Genomic DNA, 14,255 nt, shown 5'->3' on the forward strand with positions numbered 1-14,255 from the left:
AGATGGCATCTCACTTAATTCTACAACAGGCCTATAAAATTGGACCTATTATTCTCAATGGAAGATGATGAAATTGAGGCTAAAAGACCTTTTAAAAATGTGCCCAACACTTACGCAGCTAGCAAAGGTCAGAAAAAAAACAACGGAAATCAAAAAACTTAAGAGAAGGCAAACTCTGCTTACCTTACTCCTTACCACCTCTCTCAGGCCCTCAACCCTACAGCTCAGCTCCATGGGACCATGCATGCCAGTGGCCTCCAGCTCAATATTCTCAATAGCTTTCAACTGTAACTCTCAATGTTACCTTAAGTTTAACTCTTAAATGTTACCTACAATAAAGTCAGACATATAGTTTTAGAGGCAAATAAAGGGATAGAGAGATCTTTGTGAACTTCCATTTCCAGGAATATGGAGAACTAGCTCTCTTTTAAAAATCTCCTGCTACAAAACAACTAGAAATTCTGTAGGTTTATCTTTAATCTTTTTGATGTGTAACAAAACTCATCCTGCAAGAGAAAAGAGTAAATCTCCAGAGGTCAAAAACAAAGAAGTTGATAGCTGAACAGTAATCAGATGTTAATGCTTCAACAGCCCTGGGTGTTTTTGCACTCGTAGGTAACCAACATTCAAAGAGATATTAGCAGACAAATTTTCATAATTTATGAAAGTTAATAATCCTCAAATTCTGAAACCATAAACCATAAACAGGATTTTTTAAAAAAGAAATTCCAAATTGTAAAGGAAAAATTCAAGATTTTTCCTTCCTATGTAGGGATAAAAACCTCATTTCAGTCTACCTCCCATGTGGGAAAAAACGCAGTTCTTCCCTCCTGCTTCTCCTTTCCTTTACACAGACACCCTACTCACAAAGAACACTTCACTTCTGACACCTCCAGTCACCAAATATGTGGAGGTTTTTCCCCCACACTAAGCAATTCTCTGTAAAACCAGCTGGGTGTCCTATAATTTAATTTGAATCTAACACTATCTACCTGGAGATAGTGTCAGGTCCCATAGGCTAAGGGCTCAGTCCCACAAGACTGCTCCCACCACACTTCAGATGCCAATTATAAGTAGTAAGTCTCCATGTTACCCACAACTTCCATCCAATTTAGCTAAAATCAGAGGTTCCCATGACCCACCTCCTCAGGTTTGATTAATTTCCTATAACAATTCACAGAACTTAGGGAAACACTTACTTACATTTACCAGTTTATTAAAGAATATAAAGGCTACAGATGAACAGCCAGATAAAGAGATACATAGGGCAAGGTCTGGGAGGGTCCCAAGTGCAGGAGTTTCTGTCCCTGTGGAGCTGGGATGTGTCATCCTCCCGATATGGATGTGTTCACCAATCTGGAAGCTCCCCGAACCCCCTACTATTGGGATTTTATGGAGGCTTCCATAAACATTATGGGCATGATCCATGATTAACTCCATTTCCAGGCCCTCTCCCCTCTCTGGAGAATGTGGGGGGAGCTGAAAATCCCAAGATTTTAATCATGGCTTGGTCTTTCTGGTGACCAGCCCCCATCCAGGAGCCATCCAAGAGCCCACCCAGAATCACCTCAGTAGAACAAAAGACGTTCTTCATTGCTCTTATCACTTAGGAATTTACAAGGGTTTTATAAGCTCTGTGTCAGGGATGGGGTCGAAGATAGACAGAGGAAGAGGTGCTCCTAGTGTTTTTATCACTTAGAAAATTGCAAGGGTTTTAGGAGTTCTGTGCCAGGAACCGGGACAGAGACCAATATATATTTTCTATTATCTCACATAAATGTAAACACATTGCTGTCAAGTATCAAAAACAAAAAAAATCTTAAAGCGTCCAGAGAGAAAAGATAGATTATTATAAAAGAATAATAAACTGACAGCAGGCACCTCAAAAGCAACAATAAAAGCCAGAAGAAAATAAAATAACATCTTCAAAGTGTTGAGAGAAAATCGTTGTCAACTTGGAATTGTGTAACCAGCAAAACTATCTATCAAAAATAAGAGCAGGGGCTTCCCTGGTGGCGCAGTGGTTAGGGATCCATGCTCCTGATGCAGGGGGCCCGGGTTCATTCCCTGGTGGGGGAGCTGGATCCCGCATGCATGTTGCAACTGGGAGTTCACATGCCGCAACTGGGGAGCCTGCCTGCCACAACTAAGGAGGCCATGTGCAGCAGCTGAGGAGCCCACGAGCCGAAACTGAGGAGCCCGCCTGCCACAATTACCACCCAGTGCAACGAAATAAACAAATAAATATTTTTTTAAAAAGAGCAAAATAAAAACATTTTCAGACAAATGAAAATTACAAGTTTTGCCAAAAGACCTTCACTAAAGGAAATTTCTAATGAATAAACTTAAGAAAGAAGAAAAATGAACCCAAAAGGAAGGGCTGATATTAAAGAAGAAATTACTTGTTAGGAAATTAGAAAATATGTGGTCAAAGCCAAACAAGCATTGGCTGTATGAAACAATAATAACAATATATAATTTGGATAAGGTGGAGGTATAATACTGGACAAGTACAACTGCGGGGGTATGGGGTTTCAGTGGAGTTAAAGCATTCTAAAGTTCTTGTTTCAATTTGGAAGAGGGTAGAAATGTTCATTTTATTAGTAAAGAGATTTTGTTTAGTCAAGATGCATGTTAAATATTCAAGAGTAACAGTAAAAGGAAAAAAATGCTTAAATCTGAATAAATTAGCATCCCCAAAACTACAATGGGTGCAAACACAGAAAAGCCCTAAGAAAAGACTGCTCTCTCTATCTAAAGGACCACGAAAGGAGCAGGCTAGTAAGACAGAAAAACTTTTAAACAATAACTACTCTGCAGCAGCCAAACATCATAGAAAAAACTGGCCCTATCCCCACCCCCATTGGCAAAGGGCAAGTGGCAAGCCTAGACTTCTATCCTCTCGCCAGGCTGTAACAAAGCTTCACAATACTCTCTCCAGGGTGGTATCAGAGAAGGCTGAGTAGGGTGGCAGGACTTTCATTTCTGGTAGGTGATAATGAGAGAAAGCCCCCAAAAGGTATAGGTAGAGACCACAGGGGGAGCCTGGCAATAACAAAGCATGTCTCCTCCTCCTTGCTGGGGTAGTGTCAAGAGACTTGGCAGAGGGTCAGGAGTTTCACCACTGCCCAGCAGTAATGAAGCCACTCATTACCCCTACCACGGTGTCATTGGAGACCATGTGGTGAGCAGCTAATGAGGTATGAGTAGAGACCTAGTGGGGTGCCAGAATTCCCACACCCACTTAGCACTAGCAAGGAGCAAACTCCCCTCCCATGCTTGTCAACAGAGGCCAAGTGGGGAACCTGGACTCCTACAACCCATCTGGCAGTAACAAAGCAGTGCCCCTCTTCCCTTGCCAGAGTGGTGTCAGAGAAAGCCACCTAAAAGAGAAAGTTTAAATAAGATACAGAGTCTCATAACATAATACCAACAATGTCTAGGTTTCAATAAATAAATAAATAAATAATCTCTCCACATACCAAGAACCAGAAAGCTATCAAGCTGAATTAAAACCAGAATCAATAGATGCCAACAACAAGATGACAGAGATATTAGAATTATGTAACAAAAAGTTTAAAGCAGCTATTATAAAAATGATTCTAGAAGCAAATATAAACATACTTGAAACAAATGAAAAAAAAAAAGAAAACCTTAGCAAAGAAATAGAAGAATAAAAAAGAACCAAATGGAAGGGCTTACCTGGTGGCGCAGTGGTTGAGAATCCGCCTGCCAACGCAGGGGACACGGGTTCGAGCCCTGGTCCGGGAAGATCCCACATGCCGTGGAGCAACTAAGCCCGTGCACCACAACTACTGAGTCTGTGCTCTAGGGCCCATGTGCCACAACCACTGAGCCCATGTGCCACAGCTACTGAAGCCCATGCACCTAGAGCCCGTGCTCTGCCACAAGAGAAGCCACCACAATGCGAAGCCCACGCACCGCAACAAAGAGTAGCTCCCGCTCACCACAACTAGAGAAAGCCCGCACGCAGCAACAAAGATCCAACTCAGCCAAAATAAATTTAAAAAAAAAAACCAAATGGAATATTTGGAACTGAAAAATACAATAATTAAGATTAAAAATTCAATGAATGTGCTATACAGCAGAATGAAGGAGACAGAGGAAAAAATATCCGTGAACTCGAAGATAGAACAATGAAAATTACCCAAATTGAACAAGAGAGAAAATAAATGGAAAAAAAATTAACAGAGCTTCCTAGGACTATAACAAAAGCTATAACATTCATGTCATGAGAATCCCAGGAGAGGAAAAAGAGGACAAGGCTGAAAAAGTACTTGAAGAAATAATGGCTGAAAACTTCTCAAATTTGGCAAAAGATATAAACCTACAGATTCAAGAAGTGAACTCCAAACAGAATAAACTCTAAAGAATTTCACACCAGGACACAACATAGTCAAACTTCTGAAAACTAACAACAAACACAAAGTTCTTAAAAGCAGCAAGAGAAACAACACCTTACCTATAAGGAAACACAATTTGAACGACAGTAGATTTCTCATCTGAAGCCATGCAGGCCGAAGGAAGTTGCATGATATATTTCATAGGCTGAAAGAAAAAAAAAAAAACTATCAACCTGAATCCTGTATCCAACAAAAATATCCTCCAAGAATGAAGGGGAAATCAAGACATTCTCAGATGAAGGACAGACACTAAGAGAATTTGTCCCCAGCTGCCCTTCCCTAAAGAATGGCTTAAGGAAGTTCTCTAAATGAATAGGAAATGACTTTTTTTTAAAGAAATCTTGGAATATCAGAAAGAATATGGTAAGGAAAACTATGGATAAATAGAATTTACTTCTCCTTTGGAGTCTTCTAAATTATGTTGGAGGTGGAAGCAAAATTATTACCCTGTGTGATGTAGTTTTAAATATATGTAAATACCTAAGACAAATATAGTGTAAATGGGGAAGTGTAAAAGGACATAAAGGGAGATAAAGTCTCTATACTTCACTTGAACTGGTAAAATGAAGACACCAATAGTCTGTAATAAGTTATATGTACATAATATAATACCTAGAACAATGACTAAAAAAGCTACACAAAGAGATACACTCAAAATAGCCATACATAAATTAAGATGGAATTCTAAAAATGTTCAAGTAACCCACAAGAAGGCAGGAAATAAGAAATCAGAAGAAATAAAAGAGAGAGAAAGAAAACAAAAAAAATTGCAGATTTAATTCCAAAATAGCAATAATTACATTAAAGTTAAATGGTATAAATATACCAATTAAAAAACAGAGACCTTTGTATGGTGACAGATTGTAACTAAACTTATCACGGTTATTATTTTGTAATATAAAGAAATATCAAGTCACTATGTTGCGCACCAGGAACTAACATTGCATTGCAAGTTAACTATACTTTAAAAACAAACAAACAACAAACTCATAGAAAAAGAGATCAAATTTGTGGTTACCAGAGGCAGGAGGTGGAGGGAAGGAGAATTGGATGAAGGTGGTCAAGGGGTACAAACTTCCAGTTACATGATAAATAAGTACTAGGGATGCAACATATAACATGATAAATATAATTAGCACTGCTGTGTGTTATATATGTAAGTTGTTAAGAGAGTAAATTCCAAGAGTTCTCATCACAAGGAAAAAAATTTTTTTCTCTTTTATTTTGTATCTATATGAAACAATGATGTTCACTAAACTTATTTTGGTAATCATTTCATGATGTATGTAAGTCAAATCATTATACTGTACACCTTAAATTTATACAGTGCTGTATGTCAATTATATCTCAATTTAAAAAAATAGGGAAACTGGCAGAGTGAGTTAAAAAACATGACCCAACTATATGCTATTTACAAGAAACTCATGTTAGCTATAATAATATAATTAGGTTGAAAGTAGAAGGATGGAAAAAGTTATATCATACAAACATCAATCAAAAGAAAGCAAGAGTGCCTATATTAATATCAGAATATATATAAAGAAAATATGTATGCTAATATACATTAGCAATGTACACATTATATATAATAGACAAATTTATTATTTACATATTATATATTAAATTAAATATATACCAATATATAAATAAATAATAATAATACATATATAGACAGAGTGAAATATAAAATAGATTTCAGATCCAAAAGATTTAACTGAAACAGAGGATATTATATAATGATAAAAGGGCCAATCCATCAAGATACAGCATTCCTAAATGTGGATGCACCAAACAATAGAGCTGCAAAACATGTGAAGCAAAAACTTATTAAACTAAAAGCAGAAATAGACTAATCTACAATTATAGTTGGAAATTTCAACACCCCTCTCTCAGTGATTGATAGAACAACTAGACAGAAAGTCAGCAAGGATATAGAAGAACTCAACAACACCGTCAACCAATCGGATCTAATCAACATCCATAGAACATTCCACCCAACAGCAGGATGCACAATCTCTTCATATACCCATGGAACATATATCAAGATAGGCCCTATCCCAGGCCATGAAACAAACCTTAACAAATTTAAAAGAACTGAAATCACAGAGTATGTTATCCAACTGCAGTGGAATCAAACTAGAAATAAGTAACAGAACAATAACAAGAAAATCTCCGAACACTTGGAAACTAAGCAACATACTTCTAAACAGTTCATGGATCAGAGGGGAAGTTTCAAGGGAAATTTAAAAATATATTGATGTTGAGGGACTTCCCTTGTGGTCCAGTGGTTAAGACTCTGTGCTCTCAGTGCAGGGGGCCTGGGTTCGATCTCTGGTCAGGGAACTAGATCCCACATGCCGCAAATAAAGATCCTGCATGCTGCAACTAAAAGATCCTGCATGCCGCAACTAAAGATCCTGCATGCCGCAGTGAAGATCGAAGATCACGCATGCCATGACTAAGACCCAGTGCAGCCAAATAAATAAATAAATATTTTTTAAAAATAAAGAAAGGATTGTTGTAAATATATATATATACATATATATATGTTGAATGAAAATGAAAACACAACATATCAAAATCTGTGGGACACAGCTAAAGCAGTGCTGAGAGGGAAATTTGTAGCACTAATTGCATATAATAATAGAAAAGGAAAAGTCTGAAATCAGTAACCCAAGTTCCCACCTCAAGGACCTAGCAAAAGAAGGACAAAATAAATCCAAAGCAAGTAGAAGGAAAGAAATAATAAAGATAAGAGCAGAAAGCAATGAAATGAAAACAGAAAAACAATAGAAAAAAATCAATGAAACAAAGAGCTGGCTTTTTAGAAAGATCAAAAAAATTGGCAAACCTCTAGTAAGACTGACAAAAAAAGAGAAGACATGTATTATATTACATACCCTACAGACATCAAAAGGATAACAAGGAAATATTATGAACCATTCTACACACAAATTTGTTAATTTAGGTGAAATGAACCAATTCCTCGAAAAACACAAATTAACACCATTCATCAATATGAAGTAGATCATTTGAATAACCCTATTACTATAAGGAAATTTCATTGGCAATTAGAAGACTTCAATTTAAAAAAAAAGAAATCTCCAGGTCCAGATGGTTTCACTAGACTATTCTACCAAACACTTAAGGAAGAATTAACACCAATTCTACAGAATCTCTTCCAGAAAAAAGAGAAAGGGGCATTGCCCAAATCGTATTGCCCTAATACAAAACTATATATAGTACAAAAAGAGAAAACTATAGGCCAATATCCTTATTACTATAGATGCAAAAACTCTAAAAAATGTTAGCAAATAGAATTCAATAATATACAGAAAGAATTATACAGTGTGAACAAGCAGAATTTATTCCAGGGATGCAATGCTGACTCAGTATTTGAAAATCAAGCAATGTAATCCTCCATACAAACAAGTTAAAGAAGAAAAATCACATGATCATATCGATAGATGCAGAAAAAGAATTTGACAAAATCCAACACCCATTCATGAAAAAAATCTCAGAAAAAATAAGAATATAGGGGGACTTCCTCAACTTGATAAAGAAATCTACAAAAACCCTATGGCTGACATCATACTTAATGGTGAGAAACTAGATGTTTTCCTCCTAAGATCAGGAACAAGGCAAGGATATCTTCTCTTAACCACTCTTATTCATCATGGTGCTGGAAACTCTAGCCAGTGAAATAAGGCAAAAATGGAAATAAAAGGCATACAGATAGGAAAGGAGGAAATAAAACTGTCCCTATTTGTAGACACGACTGTCTACGTAGAAAATCCCAAGGAATCTACCAAAGAACTCTTAGGACAAATAAATGAGCTCAGCAAAGTTTCAGTATTCAAGATAAATACATAGAAATCTATTGAATTTCTATATAATAGTAATGAATACATGGACACCAAAATTCAAATACAATACCATTTACAATCACTCAAAAAATAATTAAATGATTAGGTATAATTCTAACAAAACACGTACAGGACTTGCATGCTGAAAATTACAAAATGCTGATAAAATAAATCAAAGATCTAAACAAAACTTCATGGATTGGAAGACTCAACATAGTAAAGAAGTCAATTCTCTTCCAAATTGATATACAGATTTAATGCAATTCCTATCAAAATCTAAGCAGGATTTCTTATAGATATAAACAAGATTATTCCATAAATTATATAGAAAAACAAAGTAACTAGAATAGCTAAAACAATTCTGAACAAGAATAAAGTGGGAAGAATCAGTCTACATGATTTCAAAACTTATTATAAAGCTACAGTAATCAGGACTGTGTGATATTGGTGGAGGGATACACACATAGATCAATGAAATAAAATAGAGAACCCAGAATTAGACTCACTCAAATACGCCCAACTGATTTTTGACAAAGGTGCAAAAGCAATCCAATAAAAGAAAGATAGCCTTTTCAACAAATGTCACTGGAGCAATTGGTCATCCATCAGCAAAAATGAAATTCAATCTAAGTCTCATGATTTATACAAATATTAACTCAAAATGGATCAGCGATTTAAATGTAAAACTATAAAACTTTTAGAAAAAACACATAGGAGAAAATCTTTGGGATCTGGAGTAGGCAAAAAGATTTGACACTAAAAGCAGGATTCATAAAAGGAAAAAATGATAAGTTGGGCTTCACAAAAACGAAAAACTTTTGCTCTGTGAAAGATACAATTAAGAACATGAAAAGACAAGCTACAGAATGGGAGAAAATATTTGCAAACCACAAATAAGCCAAAGGACTAATATTCAGAATGTATTTTTTTAAAAAAACTCTGAAAACACACACACACACACACAAAATCCGTTAGAAAAATGGGCAAAAGACATTGAAGAGACATTTCACCAAAGAGGATATACCTATGACAAAGAAGTACATGAAAATGTGTTTAAATTCATTAGCCACTAGGGAGATGGAAATCAAAATGGTGAGATATTACTGCTATCAGAAGGGCAAAAATCAAAAATAATGACAACACCCAAATACCAGCAAGGATGTAAAGAAACTATCATTCGTACATTGCTGGTGGGGATGTAAAATGGTACAGCCACTCTGGAAAACACTTTGGTAATTCCTTAAAAAACTAAAAATGCAACCATTATATGACTCAGCAGTTGCACTCCTGGGCGTCTATCCCAGAGAAATGAAAACTTATGTTCACACAAAAACCTATACAAGAATGTTTATAGCAGTTTTATTCATAATAGTAAAAAACTGGAAATAACCCAGATGTCCTTCAATAGGTGGATAGCTAAACTGTGTTACATTCATACTATGGAATAATACTCAGCAGCAAAATGGAACGAATGTCACCTCACATCCATTAGGATGGCTACTATAAAAAAAAAAAACAGAAGTGTTGGTGAGGATGTGGAGAAATTGGAACCATAGTACAATGTTTATGGTATTGTAAAATGGTGCAACCACTATGGAGAACAATATGGAAGTTCCTCAAAAATTTAAAACTAGAACTACCAAATGATCTAGCAATCTCACTTTGGATATATATCCAAAAGAATTGAAAGCAGGGTCTCAAAGAGATATTTTCACACCCACATTCATAGCAGCAGATGAAAGCAACCCAAATGTCCATCGATGGACAAATGAATAAACAAAATGTGATATATACATACAATGGCATATTATTCAGCCTTTAAAAAAAAGGAAGGAAATCGTGGCACATGCTACAACATGGAAGAACCTTAAGGACATTATGATAAATAAAATTAGCCAGTTACAAAAGACAAATACTCTATGACTCCACTTATATGAGGTATCTAAAGTAGTCAAATTCACTGAAACAGAAAGTAGGACGGTGGTTAACCAGGGGCTTGTAGGGAGGGGGAAATGGGGAGTTGTCGTTTAATGGGTATAGAGTTTCAGTTTTGCAAGACAAAAAGAGTTCTGGAGATTGGTTGCACAATGTGAATGTACTTAACAAGGCTGAACTGTACACATAACACTGGTTAAGGTGGTAAATTCTTGTTATGTATATTTTACCACAATTAAAAATTTTTAAAAAGACTTTCATCATATAACTTTAAACTTGTGTCTCATTTCCAATACCTGCCTATCTAATATACTACAAATCCTTATTTTGTACAAACCCAGCAATTATTCTGAACAATAATATTGCACAATATTGTCCATGTTAAGGAAAAGCATTTTGTTAAATGTACACATTTTAAATATACCACAATTTTTAACCCTTGCTTGGCATTTATTTTCTAATATATCCTGAAGATTAAAACTGGCCACGTTTCTCCTCTTCAAACACCTCTTTTTCAACCACCTTTCCCTTTCCCCAAACTATGTTCTAATAACTATGTTCTAATTCTTCACCTGTCTATTGCCCCCATCCCACTTCTTTGTATAGAATCCTCACCCTAGGGATCCTCAACTCAGGACCCTGTCATTTCTGTCTCCCATCCCTACTCAGCCTGCATTCATCTGATTGAGCCAGAACTGAAGACCAAGGAAGCCACTAGCTGCTTGGACCTGGGGAATTTCCAGTCCTGCTTGTCAGGAACTGGCATGGAATGCTCTAGAACTGGGGTAAGGAGTGCTGAGTTAGAAGGTAGCAAGACTCAGAACAGACTTTTGTATGAGGCTGAAGTCAAAGCTTAGGAACTACCTCCAAAGTGAGGAGGAAAAAGTTGATGATAGAGTTGGCTAAAGCTCTCAGTAAACATTGGTGGGACAGGTCCCTTTGTCTGAAACAGAATCACAGTCACTGTTAGAAAACCACATAGCCCACAAATAAAGGGACAATTGGTTGGGTCAACGCTGTACCCCTAATAAACATGAGTCCTTAGTGGAGGTACACTTAGATAACTATTAGCTTTACAAAGCAGAGGCTGGACCAGAGAAGCCTGATCTGAATCCCATCGAAGCATGTCGCTCCAAATTGTTCTGCAGCTGGTAGGAAAAGACACAGCCATAGTTTCATGGGTGTCCCTGGCCAATTACATCCAGAACCAGCTCCCCATCTCTTTGTGATCACAAGGCCAGCTTCAAGGGAGTACAACTTGTGCGGTCACACAGGGCCCCCACTCAGAAGAGGCTTGATTTAATGCTACACTACTGCCATCTTGAAATTCTTAATAATTTTATATTTGAATTTATGTTTTGTAAGTGTAGTTCAATGGGATAATAGATCATGCTCATAAGCAGAGTAGGTATGTGGGATAAAGAAAAACAGCTTTATATTTTAGTACCTTTAACAGCAATTTTTTCCTTGCTTTTGAAAAAAGCATTTTCATTCTGCAATGGGCCTAGCCAATCAGGCAGCCAGTCCTCCATGACCACATTTTCCCTGCAAGACACATCAACTGCCTCAAGTCTGCCAACCAGAACCTCTAGCTCTCCTTCAAGGAACCTGGAACTTTATGGTACTTTGTGCTTTTTCTCCCCTTAAATTCACAAAATATATTTATTAGAGGAAAATTAGAAAATATGTTAATCAAAAAGAAAAATATATAAAAATCATTGCTGATCCCAAGATCCAGAGATAACCACTCTCAATATTTTGGTATATATCCTGTTTATATGCACATGTACTCATTTTTATAAAAACAAATGTTAAGTCACAAGTTTTTAGTAATCTGCTCTTTTACAATATTAATATATTAAAAACATTTTTATGCCACTAAATATATACATACTTATTTTCAAAAGGAAATAAATGTTAATTTTTCTAATTATAAAAATAATATTAGCTCATTGGGGGAGAACATCAGGCAACAGAGAAATGTATAAATAAGAGTTAAATTTCTACTTAATCTCACCATCCATAGATAATCACTGCTAACAATTTGCTGCAGATACTTTGAGACTTCCTTCTGTGTGTGTGTGTGTGTGTGCGCGCGCGCATGTGTGTGAGTAAATACACACATATAAGTTTTATATTATATACACATAGTTAAACAAACATGGGATCACACTGTGTATAGTCATATAATCTTTTATTTTCCTATAGAATATGGATATATTTCTATGTGCATATAGATCACTATATACTTTTACATAAATGAGATTATCCTATATATAATACTCTTCATCCTGATTTTATCTCCTAACAATATGACTTAGATGTCTTTCCCATTCCAATACATACAGACTTCTCTTATTCTTTGTAATGACTGAAGAGTTATTAAACTAAGAGTTGTTAACACTCATTGTGTAGATTTATTATAATGTAACCATTCCTCAGATGATTAAACATTCAGCTTGTTTCCAGTTTTTCAATTTTTAAAACAATACTATGATGAACATTTGGTTACATATATGTGTGTATGTGAGTGTGTATGTTTGGGCCCATCCAATTATTTCTTTAGAATAAACTACTAGATGTGTAATGGCTGGATTAAAGGATATGAACACAAAATTTACACTTTACAGTTCATATTGAGCAACTATGTGTAGCCTCTTTATTTTTTTCTTTTTCTTTTTTTTCTGTTTTGTTTCTTTATTTTTTTCTTTCTAAAGTTTCTTTAAACCCCTATCCCTCTGGATGATACAGGAGGCATACAGACATAAACTTGCCAATTAAAGATATCCTTAATTCTTCAAGTTTAAAAAATAATATTTTTCTATTTCAAATAATCTCCTTTGGTTAAATGCCCAGACTTTCAAGGTTTCTCTCCCTTCTCCTTCCCAAGATGTCTTCATGGCAATTGAGTGTGGGACCCTGGCCGCTGGCTGTCCTTTGAGTCTCAGCTGGTCCTTTGTTCCATGTTGTCTGTGGGTACTTTTCGAAGCTCATGGGGGTTAGTGCTGATATCTTTACCTAGTCTGGTTTTTGAGACTAGTGATGTCTACCTTCTCGGTTCTACCATGTGGCACCCCCATCAGAGGTTGTTGGTATAGGACACTGGTATGACAGGCATGACTATTGTCCCTACAACTCATCTCTAGAGGTTGGTCACCCACAGCCTCTGTTTGGTGTCATCTCATCCTAGCGTCATTTGGGAAGCAAGCTGGCCCATGTCCCAGTAACTTTTCAGAGCCTTCTCCAGGTCCCAGCTATGCCAATCTTAGGGGATGCCTTTTTCCATCTTCCAACTTACTATGCCATCATGCCATTTTAAACTTCTTATCTGGGTAGCATCATAACGGACACAATACTTCTCTAGGGGAATTTACCATTTTCCAGTCTGAACCTGGGGATACAAAGAGCTGTCTCTACTGCTCTAATAATCTCTCAAACTTATTTGGGACCACCCCCTTCTCCTTCCTAGGCAGTCCCCTCTAGGAATCAGAAAGGACTATATTTTACTTCTTCCTATCTGGATGAGACAAAATGTCCCTTCCTTCTCAAGGTGGCATTTACTCTCTCCATTCCCTAGGAACTTAATGATGGAAAGCTATCAGATTATCAAAAAGGAAACACACTGAGAGGTATTTCAAAAAATATCCATGTCACATACATTTTAAGGCCTTAATAGATGTTACCAAATTAGCCTACAAAATATAGTACCCATCTAAACTCCCAATAGCAGTATATGAGATGCCCTTTCCCATAATCTTTCAACAGTAGGCACTAAACTTGGCCAACTGTGCAAAATCTTGTTATCCTAATCCTTTAGTTTGCATTTTTTTGAGTATTAGTGAAATTGACAGTTTTTGATGTTTATTTGTTCTTTTGTGAATTTCTCATTCCTGATCTTTGCCCATTATTCTACACATCTTTTTATATTTTTCTTTTTGATTCATGAGAGTTCTTTATATAATAAGAATATTAACCCAAGTTTGCCATTTGTCACTTAATTTATGGTACTTTTTGCTCTTCAGAATTTTAA

General features: G+C 36.2%; 1 protein-coding gene across 6 annotated transcripts in view; it reads right to left on the bottom strand.

Moving 5' to 3' along the window:
- KLHL13 (kelch like family member 13) overlaps positions 1-14,255 on the bottom strand; it is a 386,710-nt gene that overhangs the window by 340,475 nt on the left and 31,980 nt on the right. For 5 of the 6 annotated variants that reach the window (XM_082377201.1, XM_082377213.1, XM_082377212.1 and 2 more), the window contains one exon: positions 4,484-4,569. The exons of the other annotated variant lie outside the window; for it this stretch is intronic. The gene's annotated coding sequence lies outside the window, so the exon portion shown is untranslated. The remainder of the gene's footprint in view (positions 1-4,483; positions 4,570-14,255) is intronic. 6 annotated transcript variants of the gene reach the window in all.

The sequence above is a fragment of the Balaenoptera borealis genome (assembly GCF_965194805.1).
Source record: "Balaenoptera borealis genome assembly, chromosome: X".
In the NCBI taxonomy this organism is placed as follows: Eukaryota; Metazoa; Chordata; class Mammalia; order Artiodactyla; family Balaenopteridae; genus Balaenoptera; species Balaenoptera borealis.